Here is a 19,223-nt window from a genome sequence, read left to right on the forward strand (position 1 = left end):
AGAAAGCCTGGACAACATTAAGCTGTCGCAAATATGAGGGCAAAGACTGTTGTTGGCTGTTCCCCACAGCCTCCTTCTGCTGCTGGATGGTTCAGCCCAGCAGTGCCGGAGTTCCCTCAGGTGCTCGGGCAGGAAAACCCTGTGACAGCTGTCTCCACCGAGCCTAAATGCTTTCAGAGATCCTACTTAGTTCAATCAACATCACAAAGGCTTCTAATGAGGAGATAGCCCTTAGGAACTCTTTGTTATCAATTAGTTAATCATTAGGTCAACCGGCACTTATTGACGGCAGGACTAACTAGCTTAGAGGTACCCTGACATTTTTACTGTTGCAAGATAAATCAGAGGTGGATCTCATTGTCTGCCCAGGCATTGCCAAGCTTTCTCACCTTTCTTCGAAGGGGTCCTTCTGCTGGAACTCTTCTTCATTCTCTTCTCAATTGAATGCTTAATGAGCCTTTAGGACTTAGCTCGGTGTCCACCTTGGTCTCCGTGTGACCCTGAGCTCCGCGGGACCCCCGGTCCGTTTTGGATAAGAGTGTACATGGAAGCTGAGGATCTGGAAGGGGAATTTATTCTCTGAAAATGTTCGTGTGCCCCAAGGAACCCCACGTAAAGTCTTTGCAAAGTGGGGAAAGGTTACCCCTTACCAGCAGGGCACTTCTGGCCCGTGCTTTCTCGGTGTTTTATAGGGACTGATGTATGTCACCCTCACAAGGACCATCCCCATTTTATACACAAAAGAAAACTGAGACTTGGGGGGAGCGAGGATTTGTACACACAACATTTTCCAGCTCCTAAGCTCTGTCCTTCTACCACTGCAGATTCTGGGACCGGTGGAGGATGAGGGGTGGGGGAAGGAGGGGAGGGCAGGCCCTGTTCACGCTGGGGTCGCCGCTGGAAAATATCACAGGCTCCCAAATATACCAAAAAGTCCAGTCTGGGAGGGAGTGTGTATGGCGATTTGTAACATGGGCCCCGCAGACGATTCTCTGTCCATCCCTCATTCCTCATGGATTTCTCTTGAGTGAGAATCAGGATCCTCTAACTCCAAACATTTGGATGCTAAGATGGGGGGTCCTTTCCAGTTAAAGTGCTCCACAATACCACAAGACTAAAGGAAAGACACATCTTCTTTTTTTTTTTCTTGACTAGAATTTCTTTCTTTCTTTCTTTCTTTCTTTCTTTCTTTCTTTCTTTCTTTCTTTCTTTCTGTCTTTCTGTCTTTCTGTCTTTCTCTTTCTTTCTTTCTGTCTTTCTTTCTTTCTTTCTTTCTTTTCTTTCTTTCTTTCTTCCTTTCTTTCTTTCTTTCTTTCTTTCTTTCTTTCTTTCTTTCTTTCTTTATCTTCTTTCTCTCTCTCCCTCCACCCTTTTGTTTCTCTCTTTCTCATTCTCTTTTTTTCCTTTCTTTCTTTTTAAAGTGGGTGTACTTAGCCATTATAACTGGTTAGAAGGCCGAGATAGTTAGGCGTCTTCTGGTTGGAACAGAAATAGTCCTGTTAGCCATGGACTCCGTCCAAGCTCCTGAGCAGCCCCCCGAGAAGATCTCCATATAAATGGTTCCTTCAGGACTCCCCTTTGAATGCTTTCTTGGTCTTGGGGGTCTGAAATGTAGCCAATTTGAGAGAGTTCCAGGCATTTCCCACAGGGCCTCTTTCCCAAAAGCCTTTCAAAGAATCCCAGAGGTCCAAGCATCCTCTCTAACTAGGGACTCCCATCATGATGAGGAGTTTGGAAAACTTGCCTTTCGGCCCCTGACACCTTTGCTCCCGACCCTGGGAAGGTGCACAGCTCTGGCTGGCTTATCCTCTAGCGTAGAGACACTGCCCAGGATGGTAACTGGCACACGGCAGTTTTGCAATAAATATTTGTCAGCTTTTAACTATGAAATATGTAGGAACGGCACTGATCCCCTCTGGAGCCAAGGCATGTGTGTAATTCGCAAGCACGCTGATGGCAGAAGGGTTTCTTGGTGTCCATTCGGTTACTCGTAGCACCTTTTGAATGAATGAAATAAGCGAGTGACTTACATATGCTCATAAATGTATAAGAAATAATTTCAGTTAGCGTGTTGATATTTTGAGTTTTCACAGTGTGGTTGTGAAATCTGCCGGTATTTATTGGGTCTATTAACTAATTATTAAATAATAATAATAATACCAAAGTCACTCCAGCAAAGTACAGCCGGAAAAGGCACGAACCTGGCAGAATGAGTTTGAATCTATGCTTCTCACCAGCAGGGTGGATGACGTCAGATGAGTCCCTTGGTGTCTTTGAACCTCAGTTTCCTTGTCACTATTAGCTATCTTGAAGACATTTGCCCAAATAGATAATAAATTTAAAAATCCTGTGTAGAGTATCAGCTTAGTCATACCTCCTCGAGGGCCAAATTTTTGAGGCCAGCAAACTGGGCATTAAAAAAATAGGAAAAAAAAACAAACCTCAAAACCAAATCAAATTCTAAAGGAACACAACCTCAATTAGGAATATTCTACTGGGTCCACATACCTCTGCAATCGGTGGGGGAGACAGTTTAGGCCTAGAGAGGGGTAATAATCACCCAAGTCCTCCCAGCTGTATGTAGCCAGCCCAGAGAATATTCTCCTGAATCTAAAATGCCATGTTCTTGTTGCCTTCTTCCTGTGGGCTTGAGGGCTTTACTTACCACCTGGCTTTCTTCCCGCTGAGGTCCCCACTGTGCTGGGTGGCCGCAGGCAATTCCCCTGCCTTCTCTGGGTCTCTGCTTCCCCACATGTAAAGTAAGCGTCATGTACCTAAAGCTCATGAGGGCCCTTTCCTGGTTCCCATCTTTTTGCATTTCGGCTTATATTCACCAAGAGATCTCTTTAGAAAGAGTGTGCTCAGTTTCAAAATCTAAATCTCCTCTTAGATGAAATCAATCCCCACTTCCCCTATTTTGATAAAGACATTTCTGTAGGTTTCTCTACAACAGGGTATCCCACTGTGTTGCCATTTTCTCGAGGGTAGGGAATAAATCTCACAAATATTTCTTGGTCTCTCCTGATGATCGGGACAGAAAGGACAGATCGGGACAGAAGGACAGAACGGGCCCAGAGTCAGGGTTCAGGAAATGCCTGTGGAATTGAAAACCCATCCGCCAGTGGGTTGGCACCTTGGTGGCCTAGTCTACCGCCACTAAGATGGTAATTAAAGAAACAATGGTGTCAAGGAAAGATGACTAAGGTATGGGCTTGATGAGAACAGAGACACTGAGATGGTTTCCATGCTCTGATTAAACTGTAAAATGTGCACATCTGGACAAGGGTAGGAGTGGAATAATAATAATAATACCATCAACAACTAATATCTATTGCAGTTATATGTGTCTAGTGGTTTTCTGAGCTCTTTAAACATATTATTGTACTCGATTGTCTCAAAATCTTCATGAGGAATGCCATATTACTACCATAGATGAGGAAACTGAGGCCCAGGGAATTTAAATGACTTGCCTGGGTCATACAGCTAGTAGATAGCAGACCTGGGACACACATCAGAGCACCTCCTATGTGGCAGGCCCTACAGTGATTAATTCCATCAGGCTTCATGACACCCTTCCTAGGGGGTTATTTTTACACCTCATTTACTACTTGAAGAAGTCCTAGACTTGCAGAGAGATTTGGTAAAGCTAGGATTTGGTAACAGAATATCAGCCCTCGAGGCAGGACCATCTCCAAGTAAGGGCATGGCCTCAGGAAGCCATTGTGCCTGAGTTCCAGTCCCAGGTTTGCCCCAGGAAGCCCTGGGGGATGTGGGCAAGTCGCTTAGCCCTTCTGTACCTCAATTTGTAAAATGAGGATAATTTCGGGCAGTGACATGTGCGTCAGGGAGAATTCGACAGAGTAATGAGATAGAATGTTAAAACCATGCTAGGCATGTGAGGGATGGCATCCCAGCTGAGGCTCTATGTATCCAAGGGACAGGAAGTCCTGAGGGGCTGGCATCTGGAGAGAGAATGGTGAAGAACATCCTCTAAACAGAGAGCCTTGCTCTAACAATACGATAGAACCTCAGAGATGGAAATAATGTGGATTGTGCATAGTGTTTGGTTTCGGCAGACTGTTTCATAAGAGGTGTAGACCAGTGATTCCCAAACTTGGCAGCACATTAGAATCAGTTGGGGAATTTCCAATGTTCCCAATCTCCAGGCACACCCTCGACAAATTAAATCAGACTGGCTCGTGATAGAACCCAGGCATCAATGTTTTTCAAAATGCACCCTGTGATTCCACTGAGTGAGTAGCCAGGTTGGAGAACTGGTAGTATATAGACCACCAGGGTCCCGGCAGGGTCCTGGAAGTGGTCAGCAAGGTTTCTCGAAGGAGATTTTCTTTTTGTTGGCTCATAGAGGCTCTCCACTTGGCTCAACCCACCTTAAAAGCTGAATTCATACCTTCAACAAATTATTGGCGCCTGTGATGTGCGAGGGACAGAGGATGCATTCCTGAGCAAGACCAGCCAAGTCCTATCCTCCTGGAGCCTACACTAGAAAGTGGGGATGAACACACATTCAAAAGAATAAATATAGTGTTAAGGAGAATAGTGGTAAGTGCTGTAAGGAAGAGAAAAGCAACAATGTAGAGTAAGCTCAGCAGGGTGTTCTGTGAAGTTGACATTTGAGTTGAGCCCAGAGGGGTATGATGGCAGCCATTATGTGGAGAACATTCTTAGATGGTGGCTTTGACTTCATGCATTCCAAGAATGGAAAGGCCATGAGGTTTGTGTACATTGGTGAGAGAAGGGGCCCGGATAGGAGCACAGAGAGGCAGGGGCCCTCTGGAGAGGCTGAGGATTTTATTTGATGCAGTAGGAGACCACTGGAGGCTTTGACTGGGGAAGTGATCTGATCTGGTTCACATTTTAAGAAGGTGATCCCTGTTGGGAGGAGCATGGGGGTTAAGGGTGAGCCATGAACGGAAGGGGAACGGTTAGGAGCAGGTGCAGCACGGGCTGGAGATGACTATGGTTTGGATGGGCTGGTAGTAGTGAAGGAGGGTGGCAGTGGTCAGGCTTTGGAAGTGATTTGGAGGAAGAACCAGTGGGACTTGCTGATGGATGGACCTAGAGGGGGCTGGAAGCAGCAGGGTCATGATGACTCCTAGATGTTGGCCTTGAACAACTGGGTGGAAGGTATCATTTCTAGATGGGAAGACTGTGGGAAGAATATTTAGGGAGAGCATGAGAGAGAGAGAAAAAAAAAGGGAGAGAGAAAAAGAGAGAGGGGATGAGACAGGAAACCATCAACTCTACAGCAGACATATAATGGTGCCTTTAGACAACCACGTGGAAGTGGAGAGGTCAGGTTGAGATCTCAGGGTTGGTGACATCCATGTTTTGATGTTATTTAAGCCATGGCACTGGTTGAGGCCATCCTCTGAGGCTCTATCTCAGCCACCCTTTGAACCTTCTGGCCTAGCTGTGAACCCCCCATGCTCTGAAGACTCCTTTCTCATTGGACTGAGATGTACAGTGGGGTTTTCTGCTGGACTTCTCACTGCATGGTCTGGATGTCTTGGCATTGGTATCCATGGCCTGGCTGGGGGTGACAGGGTAGGGATTCACAGCTCCTGTGCTCCCTCAAAATGCCAGGCCCTTTCTGAGCCTGGTACGTAGCTCTCTGGTCCAGGAGCATTTGGAAGAAGCTGTGATTTCACCTTGACACATCCACGAAATTTCCACCAATGACATTCCAAATGCTGTGCAGAAAACCACCTGAGAACAGGTATCGCCCAGAGTGACTGAAACCACTCTTTTTTTTTTTTTCTCCCTTTCTCCAGAAGCAGAACTAAGCTTGACTGCCTCAACAAATCCGTCTCCGCAATCTTAAAGCTGAACTTTGATTTCTTTTCCAGTGACTTTACTAGAAGAGCAGAGTGGAAAAAATCCCCGGCTGGAGCCCAGCTGACTGGTTTTGTGATCTTGGGCAAGTCACTTAACCTCTGGGAGCCCCAGTCCCTTCATCTGCAAACAAGGCAGTTGGGTTGAGTTTTTGTGAAGGTCCCTTTTAGCTCTAATGACCTGGTTTCTTAAAGCAGATTCCTTCCTCTTCTCCCATCAAAGAAGTGAGGCAGAAAGAGGAGGGGAGGAAACTGCCTGCCTGGATCAAAGTGTGGCCTCCCAGAGCCCTTGCCTTCTGCCCATAGAACTTACTCGTCTTGCCTCTTGCCAAGTCAAAGGTAGAGGAATGTGAGGTTGGAAGACTTTTGCAGATTCAGAAGTGGGAATTGACCAATACTTATGGCGTACCTACTCAGAGCCTAAGCACGACCTGGTCACTGGTGAACAAGAGACAATCAATCAAAAGAAGAAAGGAATTAAAACACACAAGAGGAAGAAATTCATTTCTTGCCCTCGAAAAACTCACATTCTAATTGTTCAGTAAAGCATAACATTCTTGAACCTTGACTCTATACTAACAAATTAATGTGAGATATATGGGTTATTTAATTCTCTTTTAAAATGATAGATTCCTCCTTTTCATCAATTTTTAGAATGCCTTGGTGCCTAAACAACTCTTTGGTGAACAATGACATTTAAAACATTATTATGAACTCATGAATTTTTATATATTTCACATTTCATTCCTTTTGACTTTCTTCCTTCCTTCCTTCCCCCTTCCTTCCTCCCTCCCTCCCTCCTTTCTTTCTTTTTCTTTCTTTCTTTCTTTCTTTCTTTCTTTCTTTCTTTCTTTCTTTCTTTCTTTCTTTCTTCTTTCTTCTTTCTTTCTTCTTTCTTTCTTTCTTTCTTTCTTTCTTTCTTTCTTTCTTTCTTTCTTTCTTTCCTTTCTTTCTTTTTCTTTCTTTCTTCTCTTTTTCTTTCTTTCTTTCTTTCTTTCTTCCTTTCTTCCTTTCTTCCTTTCTCTCTCTCTTTCTCCCTCTCCTTCTTTCTTGTTATTTTTGTATTTTTCTTTACTTTTGGTCATAGGCAATCCTTCAAATTTGCTCCTGTGTCTTTCTGACACAGCCCTAGTATCTTAGAGAACTTCCTTGCTTTCTGATACAAAACTATTTTATCCTTACAACAACCCCCAAAGAGATAGATTCTATTATTATTGGCATTTTACACAAGATAAAACTAAGATTGCCCAAGGCCACAAGGCCAGTGAAAGTGGAGCTGGGATGTAATCTTCACCCCCGACTCCAAACTTTTGACCATTACGCCACATAGTCTATTTGAAGAGATAGAAGAACACAAAAGAAATAATTAGCAAATAGCAAAGAGCGTGTTAAATTAATTTCACTAGGGGGCCATTAGACTAAGGTGGCTTTAATGCTTAGCAGCTTAGTAAGCAAACCCATACCTAAGCCTGCATTGCCTCAAGGTTAAGAAATCGAAACCCAAGGACAACCAATCACAAAGAGCCAACTAGGCTTTTCCAAGTAAGGCACCCTCTGGAACAATAGCCAATCAAATAATTTTCTTGCTTTGCTTCCGCTGGTCTCCATAAAAGTCTTGCCCCTAGTTCCTGTCCATGGAGCACTCCTAACCAATTCTGGTTTGGTGCTGCAATTGGAATCGATTTTTGCTCAAATAATGAACTCCCCAAATTTTAACATGCCTCAGTTTATCCTTTAACAAGTGGCATATGTTTTTTGACTGATTCATCAAACATTGCTGGGTTCCAGTCATATGCCAAGTTCTGTGAGATGAATAAGTCAGGGTCTCTGTTGTCAAGTTGCTCACGTTTCATTGAGGGCTAACCTTTGTGGTCATGGCAATGGGTTTGAAATGAATTCAATGTGGGCTGGGGAGGCCCTGGGGAAACTTCTGGGATGGGACTGGATCTGCCCTTTGGAGGCTGATTAAGAACTTTTCTGGGATGAGGCATTCTAGGCAGGGGCCCATTCCAGCGAAGGCCCAGAGGCAGGAACCAGCCTGGCAGAGGGGATGGCAGGTGTCTGTGCTGTCTCAAGTTATTAATCTTCCAAAGGCTTGACTCCAAGAAGAGTGGGCATCATAGATCAAGCATGCCATGTAAATGACTCTTACATGGCAAAAGAACTTCCAAGCTCTGTGTTATAGGAAAGCCTTCCCAGAGTTATGGGAAGACTTTACCCACCCCCATCCCCATTGCTCTTTAACACTACAGTGTATTTTTTATAAATTGTGCCCATGCAGAATGGTAATGGTGGTCCATTTAGCATGGGCATTAGGGTGGTGTATGTGCATATGTTCTGTGAGCTCTCAAAGTGTAGAGGCCATATCTTAATGGTCCCTGTATCCTCAGTGATCACCATATGGATTGGTTCTTAATCATTTAAAAAAAAAATTGAAATGAGGGCACCTGGGTGGCTCAGTTGGTTAAGCCTCTGCCTTCAGCTCAGGTCATGATCTTGGGGTCCTGGGACCCAGCCCTGCATCGGGGGTTCCCTACTCAGCAGGCAGTCTGCTTCTCCCTCTCCCTCTGCCACTCCCCCCTGCTCATGCTCTCTCTCTCTCAAATAAATAAATAAAATCTTTGAAAAAAAATTGAAATGAATTTTCTTCCAAAACATTCATACCCTTTGATTGGATAATTTCATTATGTGTCTCTGAGAGTCCATTGCAAAGAAATAATCGGGGATGTGCCAAAGATGTTCATGATAGAAGCATTTGTATCAAAATATTAGACACTGCCTAAGGGTGAATGCTTAATCACACTGTGGCCCATTCTAGGCTATTCTGGGTATGATTTTCTTGGACCTTGTTGTAGGTATTAAACATCAGGTTTATGAAGAGTTTTTAATCTTATGAGAATATTCTTAAGTTAACTCAAAACATTCAGGGTATGAAATTAGAAACACACAATGACCCTGGCTATGTAAAAACAAAAGCATAGAGAGAAGCCTGGCAAGAAATACACCAAGGATGTCAACATGTCAGCGAGAGCTTCTCTCTGGAATGATTCTCTTCTCCTTTTTGTTTTTCTCTGTTTTCTGAAGTTAGGCGTGCCTTACTTTTCTAATAGGTGAAACAGAAGCCGTACAAAAGGATGGCCACTGAACTTCTTTACCTACTGATTCAACGTTCTAGCAAGTAAAAAGCTCTGTGGCTTTTGCTACCTCAAACCCAACAGGGAAGGCAGGAGGTGTGACGGATGCCCTGGGCAGTATGGGTGGGTGAGGGGGTGGGCCCAGCAGAACAATTTAAAAGAGGGGTGAGGTCACTGAGTCAGTGAGCTGATGGGCTGGAGGGGTCCCCACCTTGGTGGCTCCCACCCCTGCTCTTGGGCTACCTGAGGAGGTAGCTAGCCCGAAGCTGGTGGAAACTCCAATTTAACAGTCATTAGGGGCACCGTGGGCTGGGCGATCAGCGGGGGCTTTGATGTGGTTAACCTCGCTGGGGGTCAGGCGGCTCTGACCTCGGCAGTGTTGTAGCTCTAAAGCCGAGGTCGGGTCAGTGCTCCCATTGTGTCGCTGGCCTGCATTAACTCCTGGGCCAGAGAACAGGGCCCGCTCCGCACCGCCCGCCTCCCGCCCAAGTGGGCCAGCTTTGTTCCCTCCCGACCGGCTCCCATTGTGCCTACTCGTGGGGGGGGAAAGGCCAGCATTCATTTCCTCACTCGAATGGCTCCTTCCTCTTCCAGCCCATAAGCATTTTGTCACTGTGACCCCAGAGGTGATTCGGGTCTTTTGATCTTGCCTACCTAGAGCCCCGCTCCTCTGCAGCCCTCAGGGGGGGCCTGGACGCGCCCACCGGAGGGAGCGCCCACCGGCCCAGTGGGCCCTGGGCGCGTTGGAATGTAGCTAACCGGAGAGGGTGGGTTCTCGTGGGGGTGCATTCCAGTCTTCCTTCCGGTCTTAGGAGGCCCCTGCTCCTCAAGATGCCAAAGCCAGAGGGCCTGGGGGCTTCTTCCTTCTTGCCCAGCCCTCCACAGACCCACTGGGCCACCCCTCTGCCCCGGGTCCCTCCAGACGCAGCATGTTTCCCAGGACTCCCTGCTTGCTTGTTGTCCCCTGCAATGTCCTGGCCTCCTCGGCTTCCACAAGTTCCCTGCAGACTCCACACCAATGTGACTCCTCCTGTCACTGGGCCTCAGGTCTCGCAGTTCTGTGACCAGCTGCGGGCAGTTACAGGCCCTGCCCCACGGCCCGACTGGGAGCTCCTTGAAGGCAGGTGCTTTGTCTTCCTCCTTCTTCCGGCCCTCCTCCCGAGAGGCGACTCCAGCGGGGCCTGGAAGAGAGAAGGTGCAGGGTTGAGTCGCTTCTAGCCAGCTGTAGGGTGACTTCTGACCCCTTCAGAAGGAGCTTTATAGTACAGGCGGGAGTGAAGAGGGTTTATGATCTGAACACTTCTGACAGGTTCTCAGGGCTTGAGAGGCGGGCAGAGGTATCAGGAAGGGTTTTGGTGAGTTTTTAAAATGTCTGAGGTATCAATTCATTTGCTCGCTTATTTATACAAACAGGCATCAAGCGCCTTCTCTGGGTAATTATTAAATTGCTTTTAGCACTGGGCACGCAGAAGGGGAAGAGATCCCGGTCCCTGTCCGTGGGGCCTCAGTCTGGTGGTGCTCACGGTCCGGACGTAGGAGAACATGGCCCATCCGGAGGTGTGATGATGGGTAAATTCTGGTGCATGTTGAATTCTACGTAGAGAGAGAAGGAACTGGATCTGAGCGGGAAGGTGAACCTCTTGAGACAGGTCTAAGATGTCCACAATAACACATTTATTAGGCAATGTTGTACAGCCTGGGAGAATTACTATATTCCCTCCAAAGCGCATGATCTTGGTTCAAATTCCACTTAGTTGTTTGGAGGAAACTACACGGAAGCATCCAACAGCAAGTTCAATGCAGCCTCGTCCGGCTGCCTGTAGACAGCGGGACGCACTTTACTGACATTGGTCTCTAGGCCTCTTCAGGATATTTGGGCTGCCCCTTCGGCAGCCAGCTAGAGCTGCCAACCCTTGGGGATCTACCCAAAGCCCCCCTCTGCGGCAGGGGTGGGGTCTACTGTTAGTCTCCCAGCTGCTCCTTTCCAGCCCAGTTTTAGCGCTGTCCGAAGGTAAACTTGCCTCCTTTCATGAATACACTCATTTCTTCATTTCTTTCTAATCAACAATCTATTCTTTGTCTGTCAACGAGTTATTTTCACGCATTCATTCCACAAATGCTTTACCGAGTGCTTGTAACCATATTCGCTTCAGGAGCTATAAAATGAACACACAGTGGTCTCTGCCCTCGAGAACATTATTTTAGTGAGGGTCACTGACCAGGCCACCTGGGAAGAGCCACGGTGAGGGAAATACCACATGTTAGCAAAAATCCGAGAGGAGCCTTAGCCTTTTCCGGGGGTATTCAAAGAAGGCAAAAGTTCTGCTAGCTGAGATGACACTTGCAAGATTTTAAGGCATTAGCCAGGTGAGGGAACAGGGTGGGGTGGAGACTCGTGTTTGCGTTCAGAAGGAAGGGGGGCACGGGCAAGACCTTGGAAACCAGGAGATTGAAGCAAGATTCCAGGAGAGCCCCGAGTGGGTTCTGACCCTTGTTTCTGAAGGGCCCGGAGGGCACGGGGCTGCGAACTCCAGTCTGTCCCTGTGGTCTCTGTGTGGGCCCTCCCGCTGTATCCTGAGGATGGAGCGGGCTGGGACCGTCACCTCCTGGCAGAAGCTGTCTGCTGGACTCTGGCTGCCACTTTCCAACAGGACCCACTTTTGTCACATGGAAACACCCCAGCAGCACACAAAAGCCTCGCCATCCTGCAAAGTTTTGCGTTGTCTGGGCAGCTGATTTCTGAGAAGAGTCAGGGGCTTCAAACTGTTCCGTATTCAGCTGGGTGGCTTCTGCCCCGCCCCGCCCCAGGCTATGAGGATAGATGCCTCTGCACATGCTGTCTGCATCTGAGGCAGAAAGATAATTATTTGCCTTTCTCATAAGGAAAAGCTAATTACTAGAAGGAATCCCAGCATAATTCCACAGTTAAGCTCAGTGTCTTTGTACACATCACTTCCTGACAAAGACATCCCAGTTAGCTTGTAGCCATTTGAAGGAAGAGGGGATGATCATTTCTGGTTCTTTCTAGCTTACCCACTCTGTTGCCTGCCCATTGCTGATGCCACTTGGGGTAAGTAAATTGAGGCAAGCAGCTGGGTAATAGGAAAGGGAGAGTGGTGCCCTACAGACGCTTGCCCCTCACAGTTACCCTATAAGGGAGCTACTAGAATGTTCCATAGGTGAGAACATTGGTGCTCAGGGACACATGTCACTTGCTCAAGGTTTCTTTGCCTCTAAGAGTTGGAGTCGGAATTTGAACCTCAGTCTCTGGCTGGAGAGCTTGCCTTTTTTCCCCACAACCACCTCACTGCTGGATGTTGACCTGGCTGTTGGGGTGCCCTACGCAGAATAGCAGTGTGTCCAGGAAGGGAATGAGGAATTTGCTTCTCAGTGTGGCAAGGAGTAGAGGGCTGGGCTGGGGCTAAGTGGGGAGGGAAGAGAATGTTCAGTATGATTGAACACTTGCTGTGTGCATACCCCTGGAATAGAGGATGGGATCAGAGGTGTCGTCCTCAGGGTGGGAAGGGGGGGTCTCACCAGTGGACCTTTGGATTCCTGCAGGCCTGTCATGCTCCTGGCACAGATGATGACCAAACGACAGGGAAGAAAACCTCCCAGAGGGGGAGCCTACAGGACTTGATGTCTGTGTATTTTTCTCTGCATGGAGAAACGGGCCAGGAGGCGATGTGAGGATATTCCAGGCAAAAGAAAGCAAAGAAGTGAGCAAAGGCCAAATGCACACTGTGGCTGGATGTGAATAAAATAGAGGGTGAGGGCCATTTTGTTGAGCGGGTGGTGACTGCTGGCCATGATCTCATAGAACCACTGGGATTTCTCATCTGGAAGAAGAAGAGGTTGAACCAGCTGATTTTAAAGCTCCCTTCCTATTTCGACACTCTGTGAGTCAGTGTTTGAAATATATTTAAATATTTATAATGCTGTTTGGTCACATCTATTGAGAATCTTAAACTTTCCATACACTTTGATCATGTAATTCCACCTCATGAAATCTTTCTGAAGGAAATTTATAAACAAGTATGTTCAGTACATCATTGTTTATAATAGGGAAAATTAGGAATAATCTAGAGTCTCAACAATAAGCGATTCACCATGGAAAGTGTGTTCCATCCTCACAATAGGTTTTCTACAGTTATTGAAAGGATGTTTACGAAGACTTTATAAGAACAGAGGGAAAACGGTTATGTCATAAACACTAAGAGGGAGGGACAGGATATAAAACTGTACATTTAGTCATAATAATGAAAAAACCACAGTGTCACACAGCACCCAACACACAATTACGCCTAGAAAAAATGAGAAAAAAAGCATTAATGGTGACCATACTTGATCGATGGAACTCTCGTGAATTTAAAAATTAATTTTATTTTTCGAATAAGAAGGACAAACTTTATTAATATGTTAAAAAAATAAAATGCAAAACAATGGCAACAAAAACTCTCATGCAAAGGCCAGGTAATTCTTTCTCCTTTTCCTGGCAGTCGGTAACTACGGCTGTGTCCAAGGCTTGCCAGAAGGCAGCTAGCTGGAGGCCTCAGAAGAGGGTGTCGGGCAGAGACTGTGCCCCGAAGCCCTTGAGACGGTGGTGGTTGGTGGGCGTTGGGTCCGACATGGAAGTTTCCGAGTGAGACCAGCTCCTCAGAGGTTCTGGCAGACGCACCCGGGGGTAAGACTGAGTCCCAGGCATCTGTCAGGACCTGCAGAAACCAGCACTGACATGAAGACAGTGGTGAGTCTGTCTATCTAGGGTTTTGTGAAATGTTGAAATGGCCTAATTTCTATCTTTAATCTTCTTGGGAAACAGTGGGGGCTGAGAAGTTTCATGGCAGAGACTAGACTTTGGGTCAGAGATTCAGGCTCAGGTCCTGCTTGTACTTGTTCCTTCTGGGGTCTTGGGTTTCATTCATCAAAGAGGGAATCACAACACCGACCCCAAAGAAGCAGACCCGGAGATGCCGGTGAGGTGCTGTCTGCCCAGTACCCGACTCGGAGGAGGGACTCAGGCCGAGGGAGCTCATGTTCGCAGGATCCTTCTTAGCTGATGCATGCTGCTTCCTCCTTTATTGGCGAGAGAGGTTTCCCTGCCTGTGAGCACTTGCTGTGATGATCCCAGGCTTAAATTAGCTGGTTTGGTTCACGACATGGCCTAGCAGCCCAGCCTCATTGTGTGAGCAGGCACTAAATTAGTCCCACAAAGGATGTTGCTTTACTGATGTCCTGCACTGAAGCCAATGAGGATGTCCCCCTCCCCACAAGACAAAGCCAACGGCCAATCACGTCACTCTCCCGAGGGGTTCCACAAGACCTGAGAATGGGAGGCGAAACCAGCTCGTACGGTGGCCGGCAGGGTTCTGGGCATGACTCCTGGCAAGGCAAGCTTTTGTGCCCTTCTGCTGCTGTCCTCTACCTGCCTGGCACTGGGACAGAGAAGAGTTTTAGACTCCATGGATAGAGGCAAATCTCCCCATTGTTGCCAAAGGGGGATTTCACACATGCTGATACGGATTTTCTGGCCAGATGGCTCTGGGAAGCCCTGGGAGCCCCAAGATGACCCAATAAGATAAGAGCTGAGGCAGCTGGGGTTTGTGGGGTTCCCAGGGAGATTGTCGGGTCTAGAAAGAGCCACCTACCTGATGCCCGCCATTCCACCAAGATAGCTCCCATGCCCCAGAGCCTTGAAGGTGCTTCGGCTTCATGGCCTCCCTTTAAAAGTTAGATGGTCTTGGGAAGGTCACATCCTATGCTGTTAGAAGTCATTGCTATTAAGTCGGGTTAATAGGGACAATGATGCCTGCCATTCCACCAAGATAGCTCCCATGCCCCAGAGCCTTGAAGGTGCTTCGGCTTCATGGCCTCCCTTTAAAAGTTAGATGGTCTTGGGAAGGTCACATCCTATGCTGTTAGAAGTCATTGCTATTAAGTCGGGTTAATAGGGACAAATAAGGACAGGGTGTTGGGCATGTTCTGAGAAGTTGGGACAGCAAGGGTGAAACCAGACAGGAGACTAGCAGTGGAGACACTGTAGACCAGTCCTCTCCAATCCCCTGGGTTTTAGATTTCATCCACTTTTAAATTTAATGTAAGTTCAACCTAAAACAAGATTATGAGTAAGGTGGGAGAGAATCTAGGAGGACATCTCAAGTGCAGGATGGGGTCACTGAGATAGTGGGGCACGAATGCATGGTGCACAGGAGGGAACCTGGCTGTTCATCTAGGGATTGGGGGTATGTGGGTTTAGATGACCTCCAGAGCCTGACTCCTGGGAAGGAATCGGTGCTGACCCTTTATGAGAGTTACAGTTGTGGTCCAGGCCCTAAGCCTTCTATCCTGCCTGGGCAGTGAAAGCAGGCTTTACCCACTGGGATGGACAGGCTACTTCTGATGCGCTGATCTCTCAGGACACCAAAGCATCGGGTCTTTAAGGAGTCAGGATCCCCTGGGAATCGAAAGGGGACTACTGTAAAGTCATGACCACGTGACTGTTCACACTTCACATGTGATGTTATGAAGGGAAGGTTCCTTTTCTCCTGGTCCCACCCAGGGACTGACTGCAAAAAGGACTCTAGCACCTTTGAGCCATAATCCGAAGATGGGGAAACTGAGGGCCAGCGGAGGCAGTGACTTACGCATGGCTACTCCCAGAAAGAATTAGAATGAGTCACTACCCCCTTGTTTCCTTGACCTCCAAGACCCCCATTCTCCTCACCATGCCACCCAGCGTCAGATCACAGCCCCAGGCAGAGAGCTTCTCGGCGTTTCCTGCCTCATGTGTACAATTGTGGGGATTTATTGTGGCTGGGATTTTGTTTCAAGCCTTTAATATGATTAGCAAACATCAAATATCAAAAGCTTATCTAGTAAACACCTCCTGTCCATGCCATGGATGTTATGGTCAGCTTCGGATTGAAGTCGAGTCACATTTCAAAACAGATGCAATTTCAAGAGGCCAGCGCGAGGCCGCCCACATCTGCTGGCCATGGTCTTTCGTGTGCGGTAACTGGCATTGTTGGGGAGCCGGGCTGTAAAAAAACATCAGCCTGGTCAGCAGGACCTGCTTACAATGCCTGGAGCTGTCCGGGGGATTTTAAAAATGCAGCCGAGCACTCTGAGTCTGGTGGGCAGTCTGCCGGGGCCAGCACAAGCTGTCTGTTTAGGACTGGGATGTTCAAATCGAATATTTATTATCTTTGACCAAAAAAATCAAGTGATATTATTGATTCTGGCAGGAGTGGAGGTGGGGGCCGAGGGGGGAGCGGGGGAGATGGTGAGCGTTTGTCAGATGAGACTATTGTACCCTCCAAATCTCTCTGTGAACACTGAAAAAGCGCCCTTCCGTCCTTGCCCTAGAAATGAGATTTAAAAAAAAAAATGTCTTTGTCCCATTTGTGAGTAAAAGTGAAGTGTGAGCCCAAGGCATGCTCATCAGTGTATGTTTTCCCTGGGGTCCACGGGTATGGTGGCTGACTGCATGCCTTTCTTTAACGTGTCAGGACCAGAGCTTGGGCTCTGCCTGGTGCCCACTGAGAGCTCTAGCTCGTCTTCAGGGATGCGGGGTGTGTGTGTGTGTGTGTGTGTGTGTGTGGGCGTGCAGGAGCGTTTGAGTGTGTGTGAGAGCCTGTTCTTCCGTGTGATTCCAATCACTGCAACACACGCACCGCCCTCCCCGGGCGCCTTTCTCTCTCCACCGCTCTCATGGGAAGGAGACAGTCTATCTGGGGGACTAATGTTTCTCTGGGCGCCGCAGTGCGCGGATCGGAGTGACCCGTTGCAGCTGTCTCCGGCGGCAGCTCGGAAACTGGCCGTAGCCCAGTGGGTGGCAGGGTGGTTTACACCGTGGCAAATGCGTTCCTAATGGGGCAGCCGCTGCCTGCGCGGCCAGAGCGGGAGGAGCTGGTGTAATGAGAGAAATTGTTCTCTGCCACTGGGTCTGGCGGAGTTCACCCGTAAACGAAGCTTTGCTGCTTCTCCCACGGGAGGCATTTATTTGGTTTCGATTCCTAGAAGCTGATGAGGAGGCGGGGCTGACCCAAGGAAAAAGTTGGCCAGGAGTCCTGCGAGGAACGCGGTGATGGTTGGCACGCTCGGGATTCGAGGTGGGTGTGAACCGGGCTGCCCCAGGTCCCACCTGCAGTCTGCAATGTTGCTGAAGCTGCAAGTCACCCGGCTCTGTCGGGATGCACCCCGCTGTGGGTGCTGCAGCATCTTGAGGGGCGCAGGAGCGGGGGGAGGGGGGAGGGCTTGCCGGATCGGGGTGGCAGAGGGGTGGGACTGGAAGGGATTTTCAGAACTGCTGTTTCACCAGCAGAGACCACAATGGCCAGTGGCTCAGGGTACTGGCATCACGACGAGGGCTAGGACTCAAGTTCAGGGAGGATTTACGTTTTCTTTAATGTGGTTTTTAAATTTTTTTTAAATCAAAGTTATATATGCGTATCATTTCAACAGTTCTGCAAGGCTTCTTAAGAAAAGCAAGTTTGCCCCCCAACTCCTTCCTCCCTATTTGCTTTTCCCCAGAGGCGACAACTTTTAACTCTTAAGACTCTTGTCATGTTCCTCCACCTCTGTCAGTAAAATATTGCTTCTTGATGTGATAGTTCGAGGAGCAATCTGTTGGCTTCCCACTATGGAAGACGACGATTTAGCTTTTTTGGCGACTGTCCCTCTTCTCAACATCTGTTGACGGAAACATTGCATTCCTCCCGTACATCACAACTTTGGAAAGGGGCCAGGAAGGGGGTGCAAGAAACAGAACATGGAGCTCAGACTCCCCAAGCCAGGCCAACATAAAACTGTTTCCCAGGGAATTGTGGCAAATGGGGAGTTTGGGGCTAAAATTACCCAGGTGAAGGATGCTTGGTACATGCAGATCCCAAAGCCATGTGGTATATTCCACAAGGCAGGGGATCTTTAGAAAAGTTGCGTGTTGGTGGAATGGGTCATTCCCTACCTTTCTATCCCTTGCAATACTTTGTGGAAGGGGACCTAGTTGGGTTAGAAACACATCTTCCTCAGAGTGCGAGAGACCCAGGAGAGGCATGCAGGGGGCATGCAAATAACGAAAGAGCTATGGCAAATGCATTAGAAGCGAGCCATCTGTCCCCGCGGCAGAACGGATCCAAGAAAATATGATTCTGATCGCAAGGTCCTAGGAAAGGAAAGAATCTGTTTACATTTATGACAGGCAGGGCAGGGAGCATTGTGCCCAGCATAAAAGGTGCTCAAAACATAGTTATCTTTAATAAACGAAGCAGCTCATTTTGCAGATGGGTACACTGAAACTCCAAGAATTAAGATGGCATGCTCCAGGTCATACAGAAGATTGATGGCGGAGCTGGTAGAGGAACCCGGGAGCCTCCCTCCCTCCATCCCTTTATCCCCTCTCCCTCCCTGTATTGGTGTATTGAGGACTACTCAGGCCAGGTATTGTTAAAGACGCTAAGGATTAAAAAGACAGAAGACCAGGTCCTGAGCCGGAGGAGCTAAGAGTCCTATTGAGAGACAAGTAAACAAACAATGCATAGGAGTATGGGGGATGATAGAGGCAAAGTACTTGAGGAAAGTACTTGAGGAAGACAGAGAAGGGACAGTTAACTGATCAGCAATCAAGGAAGTCTTCCCAGAGAAAGTGATAATTGAGCTTGATCATGAAGGAAGAGTAAACGTCAGCTAAGAAGAATACAGTCAGTCTTTCATTATGTGATCACTTGACAGTGTGCCGGGAAGAGCCTGGAGGCAGGAGGTCAGGGAGGAGACTTCTTCAGGTGAGACGTGACATAGGTTTGAACAAGAAGGACAGTAGCCAGGGAAACCGAGGGGGCAGATGGGAGAAATACTTTGGTATGAGGACTGACATAACCCGGTAGTTGGCTGGAGGGAGGGGTGGGAGAGGGAGGCTTGAGACTGACTTCCAGTTTCCTGATTCAGTTAGGGGCCTGGATGGTGAGGTCATTCACAAGAAAGGAGAACATAAGAGATGAGAGAGGTTTTTTGGAGGAGGAAGAGGGTGAATTCAGGTTTGAAGTTGTAGAAATCTAGGTGGAAATGTTCAGTGGGCACTTGGGTTTGCAAGGGCCACAGACACAGAAGAGAGGGCTGGAGGGGGGCGGTGTGTCCAAGGCCAAGGCTGGCCATTGAAGCCATAGAAAGGAACATCAACCAGGAGCATGTGCAGTAAAAGGAGAGGGTTGAGGACAGAGCTCTGAGGAGCATCCCGACG

At 47.9% G+C, this 19,223-nt stretch overlaps 1 long non-coding RNA gene across 2 annotated transcripts in view; it reads left to right on the forward strand.

Annotated features, from left to right (window-relative positions):
• Positions 1-16,666: 16,666 nt before the first annotated feature.
• The window catches only part of LOC118528826 (uncharacterized), a 42,024-nt gene continuing 39,467 nt past the window's right edge, over positions 16,667-19,223 (forward strand). For both annotated transcript variants that reach the window (XR_004913818.2, XR_013441602.1), the window contains exon 1: positions 16,667-17,100. This is a non-coding gene — a long non-coding RNA (uncharacterized LOC118528826). The remainder of the gene's footprint in view (positions 17,101-19,223) is intronic.

This window comes from Halichoerus grypus, chromosome 10, assembly GCF_964656455.1.
Source record: "Halichoerus grypus chromosome 10, mHalGry1.hap1.1, whole genome shotgun sequence".
In the NCBI taxonomy this organism is placed as follows: Eukaryota; Metazoa; Chordata; class Mammalia; order Carnivora; family Phocidae; genus Halichoerus; species Halichoerus grypus.